This window comes from Notothenia coriiceps, unplaced genomic scaffold (genome assembly GCF_000735185.1).
Source record: "Notothenia coriiceps isolate Sejong01 unplaced genomic scaffold, NC01 NC01_scaffold00009337, whole genome shotgun sequence".
In the NCBI taxonomy this organism is placed as follows: Eukaryota; Metazoa; Chordata; class Actinopteri; order Perciformes; family Nototheniidae; genus Notothenia; species Notothenia coriiceps.
The window spans coordinates 6,019-16,275 of record NW_011342038.1 but is presented as its reverse complement, the minus strand read 5'-3'; the positions used below and the strand labels follow the sequence as shown (position 1 = coordinate 16,275).

At 43.8% G+C, this 10,257-nt stretch overlaps 1 pseudogene; it reads left to right on the top strand.

Annotated features, from left to right (window-relative positions):
* The first annotated feature begins 1,013 nt into the window (after positions 1-1,013).
* LOC104945261 (cyclin-dependent kinase 9 pseudogene) lies at positions 1,014-1,677 on the top strand (annotated as a pseudogene).
* Positions 1,678-10,257: the final 8,580 nt, after the last annotated feature.

Genomic DNA, 10,257 nt, shown 5'->3' with positions numbered 1-10,257 from the left:
CTGGTTTATTTATGTCTGTAGGCCGTTGTTGTGAGTGTGGACGGTCGGAGCATATACAACGTTAGCTTAGCCGGTCTCCATTCAGAAAACACGCATTTTAAAAAGGTTTTTCGCCTGCCGTCTATCTGCAGACTTGTCAAAGCATTAATTCATGGTTTTTACTAACCGGTATCAATATGTTGTTACTTCGGCATCATTTTGAAACGTGTATTACAATTAAATCACGATAAAATATGTTCATCTTGTTGTAGTTGTAGCCCCCTTGCCGTCACTAGTTTAGCATACTCAGCCCGGTTGTTGGCCCGGAAAGAACCTCGATTTTGGAGAGCCAGAAAACTGAAAATGTACCCGCTATCCGGAACTAGTACCAAAAACGGGCCGGGCACGGCACGCTTAAACCGCGCTCCGCGCTGTAGCGGAAATGTGCCATTAGTCAGCGGTATCTGGAACTGAACAATTTAGTATTTTACTTTATGATCAAAACAACTTTCAAGATCTAGAAATGGTTTTGTAATTTAATAATACCCAAAAACCACAGATAACAAATGACAGACAGTGCAGGAAGAGGCAAAAAACCCATTGAGCTCTACCTAAATAATGTTAGAAATCACAATTTGTATTCAAAACAAAGCATCAGTATACCAACAACTGCTTGAATTCAATAAAATATGACATAGTTTAAGAACAACATGTACTACACTTACAATTTTAACAAAATAACACCAGGCATCATACAGGGGGCAAATTACTTTTTGAAGCAATGCAGTTTTTGTTATGGTTGTAAGGCCATTCCAGATCTTACATTCATTTCCATATCTGTAACCCTAACCCTGACACACCACCATACAAACTCAAGTGGGAACTGTTAAGGAATACGTTCTCCTCCTGCCGTGTAAATGTATAAATACCAGAAACATAACACTTGTGAATACTGCAGTTAACGTCTCCTCTGTAACTCTAACTCTCTGCAAAGTCATCCTGTGCAGTTTTTGTATTCTCTGTCTGGATCTTGAAACGTTATTCTCTCTCAGGTGTGGCCCGGCGTGGATAAGAAGTACGAGCTGTACCAGAAGATGGAGCTTCCTAAAGGGCAGAAGCGGAAAGTGAAGGACCGCCTGAAGGCCTACGTGAAGGACCCGTACGCTCTGGACCTGATAGACAAGCTTCTGGTTCTGGACCCGGCGCAGCGCATAGACAGCGACGACGCGCTCAACCACGACTTCTTCTGGTCCGACCCCATGCCCTCAGACCTGAAGAACATGCTCTCCACACACAACACCTCCATGTTCGAGTACCTGGCCCCACCCAGACGGAGAGGCCACATGCCGCAGCAGCAGCCCAATCAGAACAGAAACCCAGCAACAACGAGTCAGACGGAGTTCGATCGGGTGTTTTAGCTTTCGGGCGTTTATGGGAAGTAGTCTCGCCTGATATTGAAAGCTCCACATTCCTTCGTTGGTTTAGGTTTGGCTGCCGTCGTATGATCAGCTCTGTGGGGTTGAACAGTTTGAAAGCCCAGTTATCATGTTCCTTCTTATTGCCTTTTCAGGATTAAACTCAGTGGGATTTAACAAGGCCCCTGATAGACTGTTTTTTTTTTTATATATCTTAAATTGATCTTATATTATCAATTCAAAGCTTATCAGTGTTTTATTTATATTAAGAAATGTGAACACTTGTATTCATTTTATTTTACAATGCCACACATTTGTGACCCGATGGAGGGGAGTGACAAACCCAGAATGAAATGGTCCTTTCTCAAACACAGAACATGTGAGCTGTAGTATTCTGAGAGACATATAACGTTTGTATTGTCTTTAAGAAGCTCCATCCTGCTGCTCGTACTGTAACACATCAGTAATAACAAGTCAATCCTATTTCATATTATTTCACGGACAGTTTCCACTTCCATCTCAATTCCTTTTTTCCCTGAAAATTATTTTATTTACTTTAAGTCTGAATTATGTTGTTGAGATTCCAAGCTTGGGATGAACACGACTGTGTAAGCTGTAAACTATGAATTTCAGAGTTTTGTTCAGCAGTGTTTTACAGCCATGTCAATAAAACACAAGGATTGTACCTGTCACACACTTCTTCCAGTAGGGGGCGCTAACCTATCAGTGTTTATTAGCACTGGAAACACAAGGGCTTACAGCTTTCACAATATGATTGCAACACGTTCATTTTAATATCCTCTCAGGTGGAGTCGTTAATATTTAAGTCCTGCTTAAAATGTGTTGCATGTACACAGAGGTGGGAGAAGTACTCAGATCGGGTACTTGAGTAGAAGTACTCAGATCGGGTACTTGAGTAAAAGTAGAGGTACTCAGATCTTGTTCTTGAGTAGAAGTAGAAGTACTCAGATCTTGTACTTGAGTAGAAGTAGAAGTACTCAGATCTTGTACTTGAGTAAAAGTAGAAGTACCAGAGTGTAGGAATACTCTGTTTCAGTAAAAGTCCTGCATTCAAAATGTTCCTCAAGTAAAAGTAGAAAAGTATTCTCATCAAAATATAGTTAAAGTAGCGACAGTAAAAGTAGTCATTGTGTAGATTGGTCCATTTCAGAATAATATATATGATATTTTTTATAATGATTGATCATGAAAGTGTTCTCAAAGCTGGTAAAGGTGCAGCTAGTTTGAATAACTTTGTATTCTGCAGGGTAGCTTGTGGATTTACTCCAGGTGGAACTAAAGNTCATGTATCAAATAAAGATCTTAAAATGTTTAAAACTACAACACTTACAAGGACAGCGTTACTGGCATTTATCAGTGTCTCCAAATAAAACTCCAACTGGACTGTTGAGTTGTTTAATACGTGTGTGTGTGTGTGTGTGTGTGTGTGTGTGTGTGTGTGTGTGTGTGTGTGTGTGTGTGTGTGTGTCAAACTGGAGTTTTCTCAGATGATGGATTGCTCTTTTAGTTCCAGATCTCATCCGCTGTCACTTCAGCTGACGAGGAGGTTTTTTTTTTTCAAGACTGGAGCGCCGTGCTGTGTGTTGACAACGATGACAACAACTAACATAAATTAGAAAGCGCTCCAATGGACAGATGGGCCTCCAACTGCAGCCGCCTGCATGCAGATGTCCTCTCAATTCTTCACCACAGAAACAGTGGATCAGAGGATGAGAAGCCAGGACGAGGCTCTGAACCGCGCCAGGTGAGGCTCTAAACCGGGCCAGGTGAGGCTCTGAACCGGGCCAGGAAGAGGCTCTAAACTGGGCCAGGAAGAGGCTCTAAGCCGGGCCAGGTGAGGCTCTAAACTGGGCCAGGAAGAGGCTCTAAACTGGGCCAGGTGAGGTTCTGAACCGGGCCAGGATGAGGCTCTAAACCGGGCCAGGTTGAGGCTCTAAACCGCGCCAGGTGAGGCTCTGAACCGGGCCAGGTTGAGGCTCTAAACCGCGCCAGGTGAGGCTCTGAACCGGGCCAGGTGAGGCTCTGAACCGGGCCAGGTGAGGCTCTGAACCGGGCCAGGTTGAGGCTCTAAACCGCGCCAGGTGAGGCTCTGAACCGGGCCAGGTTGAGGCTCTAAACTGGGCCAGGATGAGGCTTTAAACTGGGCCAGGATGAGGCTTTAAACTGGGCCAGGATGAGGCTCTAAACCGCGCCAGGTGAGGCTCTGAACCGGGCCAGGATGAGGCTTTAAACCGGGCCAGGATGAGGCTTTAAACTGGGCCAGGATGAGGCTTTAAACTGGGCCAGGATGAGGCTTTAAACTGGGCCAGGATGAGGCCACAGGTCTGGATCCACCGGCCTTTTTATGGTCTTCTCTCTGAGGGATGTGATGACACCTCTGAAGGGCTGTGTTTGGGGTAAAGCCCGTGTCGGATTGGGATTAAATTCAATTCAGATTTACAGTTGTCTTGCTGCTTCTGAGTGCTAGAAAAACACGGCTACTATATTTGGTGAAGTGCTGCTCTGTGAAGGTAAGTGAATCTGAACACGGTGATACATTCCTTCAGGCTGCACGTCATGATATCTGCAGAGGAATGAGAAGCAATCCTTTACCCCAGAAACCTGTCATTCTAAAAAACATGTTATTCTGTTTCCTTCTTTCCTAAACCATCTCATTTGCAGCAAGCAATCTTAGGATACTCTTACCGTAGGCCTGTGTTGTGTGTTGAGTTAATACTTGAATATCATTAATACTGTACACATAGAATTTAGAGAGTTCATGTATTATTCAGAAATGTACAACCCAAAAACATACCCTACTCTAACCAACTCTAACCCTAACTTAATCTGTAATGTCTGAGTATACTCACCTAAATATGATGTCCTTAGCATCCAGTTATCATGTAGTGGATGCTCATTCCTTAGTACCTCATGATTTATCAGTGTTATTTCCCACTATCATTGCAGGTGTTTCAGCACAGGACACTTGTCATGTTGAATTGTTCTTGACAGTTTACTTTGAGGAGGCTGAGACAATCAGGAGAGCCACACAAAATGTTCTTCAACACTTTCCCCTCTCTTCCCTTTCTAATTTTCTTCCCTCCATCACCTTCTCAGTCCTAGCCAGCGGCGCCTGTGTGTTGCTGATGGCATCCTGAGCAGGGCAGCTCACATGAAAGGGGTCCTGTCACTCACTTGAGGCGGCCATATGTGTGCCTGCATGAGCTCTGTGCCAGCGGCGGGCTGCTCTGCCAGAAGACATTAGGGAAGCAGCAGGGTGTCATTAAGGCGGCACCATGATTGATTAACCGTAAATCTAGAGCATGAGACCTAGCAGTCACACACACACACACACACACACACACACACACACACACACACACACACACACTGAGGTGGAGATGGAGACAGAGGGAGCCCCCTGCAGATCTGAGGGTGTAATTGCATTATCTGCCCTGTAGGGAGAGGATGAGCTTGGCTTGCTCTGAGATGAACACAGTGAGGGGCCACATGAAGCCATTAGGGGGGCCACATGAAGCCATTAGGGGCCGTCCAGCCCTCTGCTGCTCTCCTAAGGCGGATTTCATATTCAGTTTACCACCACAGCGACTCACAGAGCTGTGGGGAGCTAATGGCAGATATACTAGATTCCCAGCGGCTTATCCTGAGTCGCTGGATGGATTTCTGCTGATGGAAATGAGACTGAATTGAACAGGAGCTGTTGTAGAGTTTGTACACTACAGCTGGATCAGTGTCTTCAGATGTACGGGAAGAAAAACAAGGGAAATCATCACGTTTAGGACCATTACTAGCTTCTGAAACGTTTGGACAAGTTGTTTGGAGCGTTATTAGCCGTTTTTCATGCAAAACAAACGTCCGAAATAATTGTTATTGGGGAAACGGGGTCTCAGCACTCTGGAAAGCTATCTGATTCGTCTCTCAGATCAATCATCTCATTGTTTTTTATTTCTCTTGTTTTTATTTGCTTTGCAATTTATATTGAGGTGATGCATAAGTAACAGCACATGACTTTAATATGTTGATACTCAGATTAGATTACATGTTTTTAAAGTAACCCTCCCAGCCCTGGGTCAAAGAGATGAAACCCAACATATTAAGGTCCAGAGTCGCTGCCCCAAAACAGATCAAATCACCGTTTCCATACAGCTTGAGCACCATGTGTATATTATCAGTAATGGTGTCTGCCTCCCATCTCCACCCCTCTGAGTGCCGGAGTCATGCGGAGAGATGAGTGATGATGTCAGCAGAGAGTTAGCACTGGGACGGCTCAGCTAATGTTGTGTTTGGTATTAGCATGCACGAGGCACTTAAACTCCCACTGATTTGGCTGAAAAAACATTTGGAGTAGGGCTCATCAATCAACGTGAACACACAGGAGCTGTCAGAGTCCTGCGGTGCTCCGAGGAATCCTGCTTTAACACACACTGTCTCTACAGATGATGCACTTTAATCTCTCCTTCATGTGTGACAGCCGAGGAGGGGCAGGACATGTGGTGCACCTGGACACCCTGGACCCCCAGCTTATCATAATGTTGGTTTTATGGATTCCAGAGTGAGGACACACTTCATTATGCTGTTGTGGAGCACGGACTGGAGTCCTTAATGCCTCGCGATGACACTGAAGTGAAGGTACTTGGACCCAAAGCAGGAAGTGTGGAAGTGTCACAGGGTGTGCAGAACACACACACACACACACACACACACACACACACACACACACACACACACACACACACACACACACACACACACACACACACACACCACACCACACAGCCACTATCAGTCAAATCAGGAGCATTGCCACGATTAAATCATTTCTCTAATTCAGAGATACTCTTGCGTTGGCCTTACTAACTGTGCCTCGTTTTTTCCTGGAATGCCATAAAAAAATGTTTCCTTGCACATTACCCATTCCCCTTTTAATTACAGGTGTTTTTTTTCTAACTCATTTATTTATGATTCATATTTTCGTAATTTTTTCAATGTTTCTCTTGCTGTATCAGTCTCTGTCTGCAGGCACTTTGTAAACTTGTTTTTAATAAATGATATATAAAAAAATATATATTATTTTTTATATTATTAATTTATTACTCACAAGTCACCGATTTAAAGTGGGAGCGGATGCATTGGAGGCTGAGATATCCTGGGTCTATTTGAGTCTGATGTGGGGTAGGTAAGTTTGAGAAACCGGCTCGAAATACACTTTTTGTTATATTCCATGGAATGCTCTTAACATCCCAATAGCAATGGTGCTTTGACAAAAAATCCATAAAAAAATGTAATCTGTGGAAGCAGTAGTACTGTAAAAAGCACGACCAATCATCTGAGCCGGCTAAAGTAACTGGATGGCCTACCTGCCTGTCAGCCTTCCATCTGTGCAAAAATGTATCTCGTGCCCTCATTGGTCATGTGCGCGTTCGTGTGTGTTGGAGGAGGGGCTCTGTAAGGAAGTCTGAAGGAAGGGGCAGATTTTTTCCGGATGTGTATTTTCAAATTCTAGCGCACTCGAGCTGGTTTCTCCAAAATTACCTACCCCACCTTTAAGCTAAAAAAAACACAACACCAACAAATCTGGATCGTAGATTTCCTTGATGCAACTTAAATGATACCCTGTAATCCAAAATCTGTTTTCTGTTTCTAATGTAGCCTAGTCACCATTACCAGCCAGGATAACCCTGAACACATCAGAGGACTGAGTTGATATTTAAACTAAGTAAACTGACACGTTATAAAATGTACTTTAATACGGTGCTAAGTGTTCCGGGGAAAATTCACAAGAGAAACAAAAAGAAACCAGCTCTCTGTTTTTGTTTAAAGTGGACCTATCATGCTATATTTGAATAATATAGTGTAGGACCATACCTATATAAGGCATATTTATACTTTTTATTTTTCAAAATACCAAACGGATCACGCTTTGTGCGCTCGGCACCACAGCAGTAGCCCCGCAGCGACAGAGTCCAGAGGCAGGAGCTGAGGGACAGTAGCCTAGAAGCAGGGTTGGGTTGTAACGGAATACATGTAACGGTGTTACGTAATCAGAATACAAAAATCAAGTTGGCTAACTATTCAGCTGGCGTTACATTTGAAAAANTTTGTAAAAAATGGGTGGGGGGCGAACGCACTAACCACTCCGCCAACGCCACAGTCACCCCCGTCGTGCGGGCCGGATGAGAATGTCTGGCGGACCGGATGTGGCCTGCGGGCCGCCAGTTGGTGGCCACTGCCCTAACCCTACTCTACTGGGTTGGGTCACATGACAATATGAGTCACATGACAACACAGTTTTCAGGATTCCAACAAACTTAAAGGGGACCTATCATGCAAAATGCACTTTTGTACGTCTTTTATACATGAATATGAGTCCCCGGTGTTCCAGGGAACTCATCAAGTGTCAGAAAACACAACCCTCTCTATTTTCCTCCATACCCAAATCTCTTAAAAAAGGGGCTGCAACGGATCTGATACAGACTGATCCAGATTTGAACACTTCTATGACGTCACAGAAGTGGCGCTACGTCTATTGGTCCAACTCCACCAATCAGGAGGAGACAGCCACGGACATTGCCGTTCAAAGCGCTGGAGACGCTGTAGTACATATGCCANTACTCGCTCCCTTCACTAAATGATAGGGAGCGCCACTCCTCAGCAAACCTAGAGGGATTACCAGGTGCGATGATTAGGCTTGTGAATGGAGGGACGTGATAGGTTTGCTGAGGAGTGGCGCTCCCTATCATTTAGTGAAGGGAGCGAGTATTGCCATGACGTGCAATACGAAGTGATAGGTCTTCCTGTCTGAACTTGGCTGACTTCATTCAGCTGGCGTTACATTTGAAAAACGAGTAATCTGATTACAGTTACTTTCGTAAACCTGAAGTGAATACATTTTGGAATACTTATTGGAATTATTGGTGGAAAAGATTCCTCATAAAATGTAATATTCATTACCGGCAGAACTGTGTGCACACTGCACAGCGCTGCAGCATATCTGAGCGAGATGCAGCGTGTCTGTGAGGCCCCGCCCCCGCACGCAGATGAGAGAGAGATCTCTTTTGAAATATATTGAAAGTTAGAAACGGAGATGGTTAGATAAAATGTGCAAGATAACGTTTATGTAGCATTTCTTTATTGCCGAAATGATGACATTTCATAACGGGATCAAATCAAAGTGAATGGCCTGCTGCTGCTGAATGCATGGGGCAAGTGACTGGAAAAAGTTTTAAAAGTTATTACCATCGTTTCAGATAATAATAAATAATAATGATAATTCATTATATTTAGGGGCGCCTTTCAAAGCACTCAAGGACACCTTACAATTCATAACATATTCCAAGGAAAGGTTTTAAGACAGTACAAAGAATGCAGTCCGGGTGATGTTTTTTATGTGGGGTGCAGATGAGAGGGAGCTGTCCAGAATGACACCAAGATGTTGTGTTTGAGTTCTTGATAAGCCATTAAAACAGTAACATAAGTGTCTCCTGTTCACCAAAACATACCCATCTGTTATGGAAAAAGAAAGTATTCCAAAAGTATTCTAAAAGTAATCTGAATACGTTACATTTTTAAGACACGTAACTGTATTCTGATTACTTTCAGATTATGTATTCAGCATTCAGTAACTGATGATTACATTTACAAAGTAACCCTCCCAACCCTGCCTAGAAGTGATCCTTCGTTAGCGTGAAGAGTCTGCTAAGCTTTATGCGGTCCGCTGTGCCTGAGCGTGCTCCACTAGCATCCCCCCCCCCCCCCAACTTCAAAATTCTGGGCTATATAAAAATCGCTGGCCCGCGATAGTGTCTATTGGATACATTTTGGCCCTTGGACAAATGTAGTTGGTGATCCCTGGGTTAGGGTTAGGCAGCAAACTTTACTGTACAGCTGTGAGCCTTTGCACTTCTCTCCATCAGTTTTGACCTATCACTATGTCTGATTCATACTCCACAAATAAAGACAATAATGTTCAGACCTCACATTTTTGGAGCACTCAGTATTGTTTACATCACAACATTAATAAGTGCAGTATTTAATAGTATTACTGTACAGACTGGGCACCAACAGGAAATGATTTTTAGAAGGAATCTATAAAGAAAGGTCCACTGTTTATCTACATTCACTAAACATCAGTAAATTTTTGGGGTAAGAAGATTGGAAATTATATTTACAGGCTTTGAGTAAACCTACAACACATCCCTGCAGAAATACCATATGTAGTAAATTAATCTAAGAAGGACAAAACCCAAAAATACACAGTATCGCTTGAGTGAAAACAGACAGAATATCATGTTACAGTCATCATGTGAAGCAGCAGCAGTTTGATGCTGAGCTCAGGTCAGCTGTGGAGTTGACCAGCAGAGAGCAGCATGGAGCCTGAGCTCAGCGGGAGTCACTGTGAAGTCAGACTGTAGGTTATTATGTGCCCTGCATTAAATATGTTCCAACATCTGGGATGATTAGCAAGCTGACCAACCAGGAACATGCCTAGGGTCCAGGATGTCAAGGGGTCCCGTAAAGAGTCGGATGTTTCTGAGGGCTCAGACTAAAGTGAGAAGACCTGATCCTGTTTCTGCTCTCCTGAAACAAATTGTTGTTTTACATGGGACACTTTTCAACAAGCTAACACACAGCTTTCACTGTCACCCATTAGCACTTAACATCATTTGGGGGGACTCATTGTGTGTGTGTGTGTGTGTGTGTGTGTGTGTGTGTGTGTGTGCGTGCGTGCGTGCGCGCGCGCGGTGATGAGGCCCATGATCGTAGCTGCTCATGCTAGCTTGTCTCAGCTAAAGGTGGAACGGAGATTTGGTGCGTGGAGTTCAACTCTGAACCTATCTGGGGT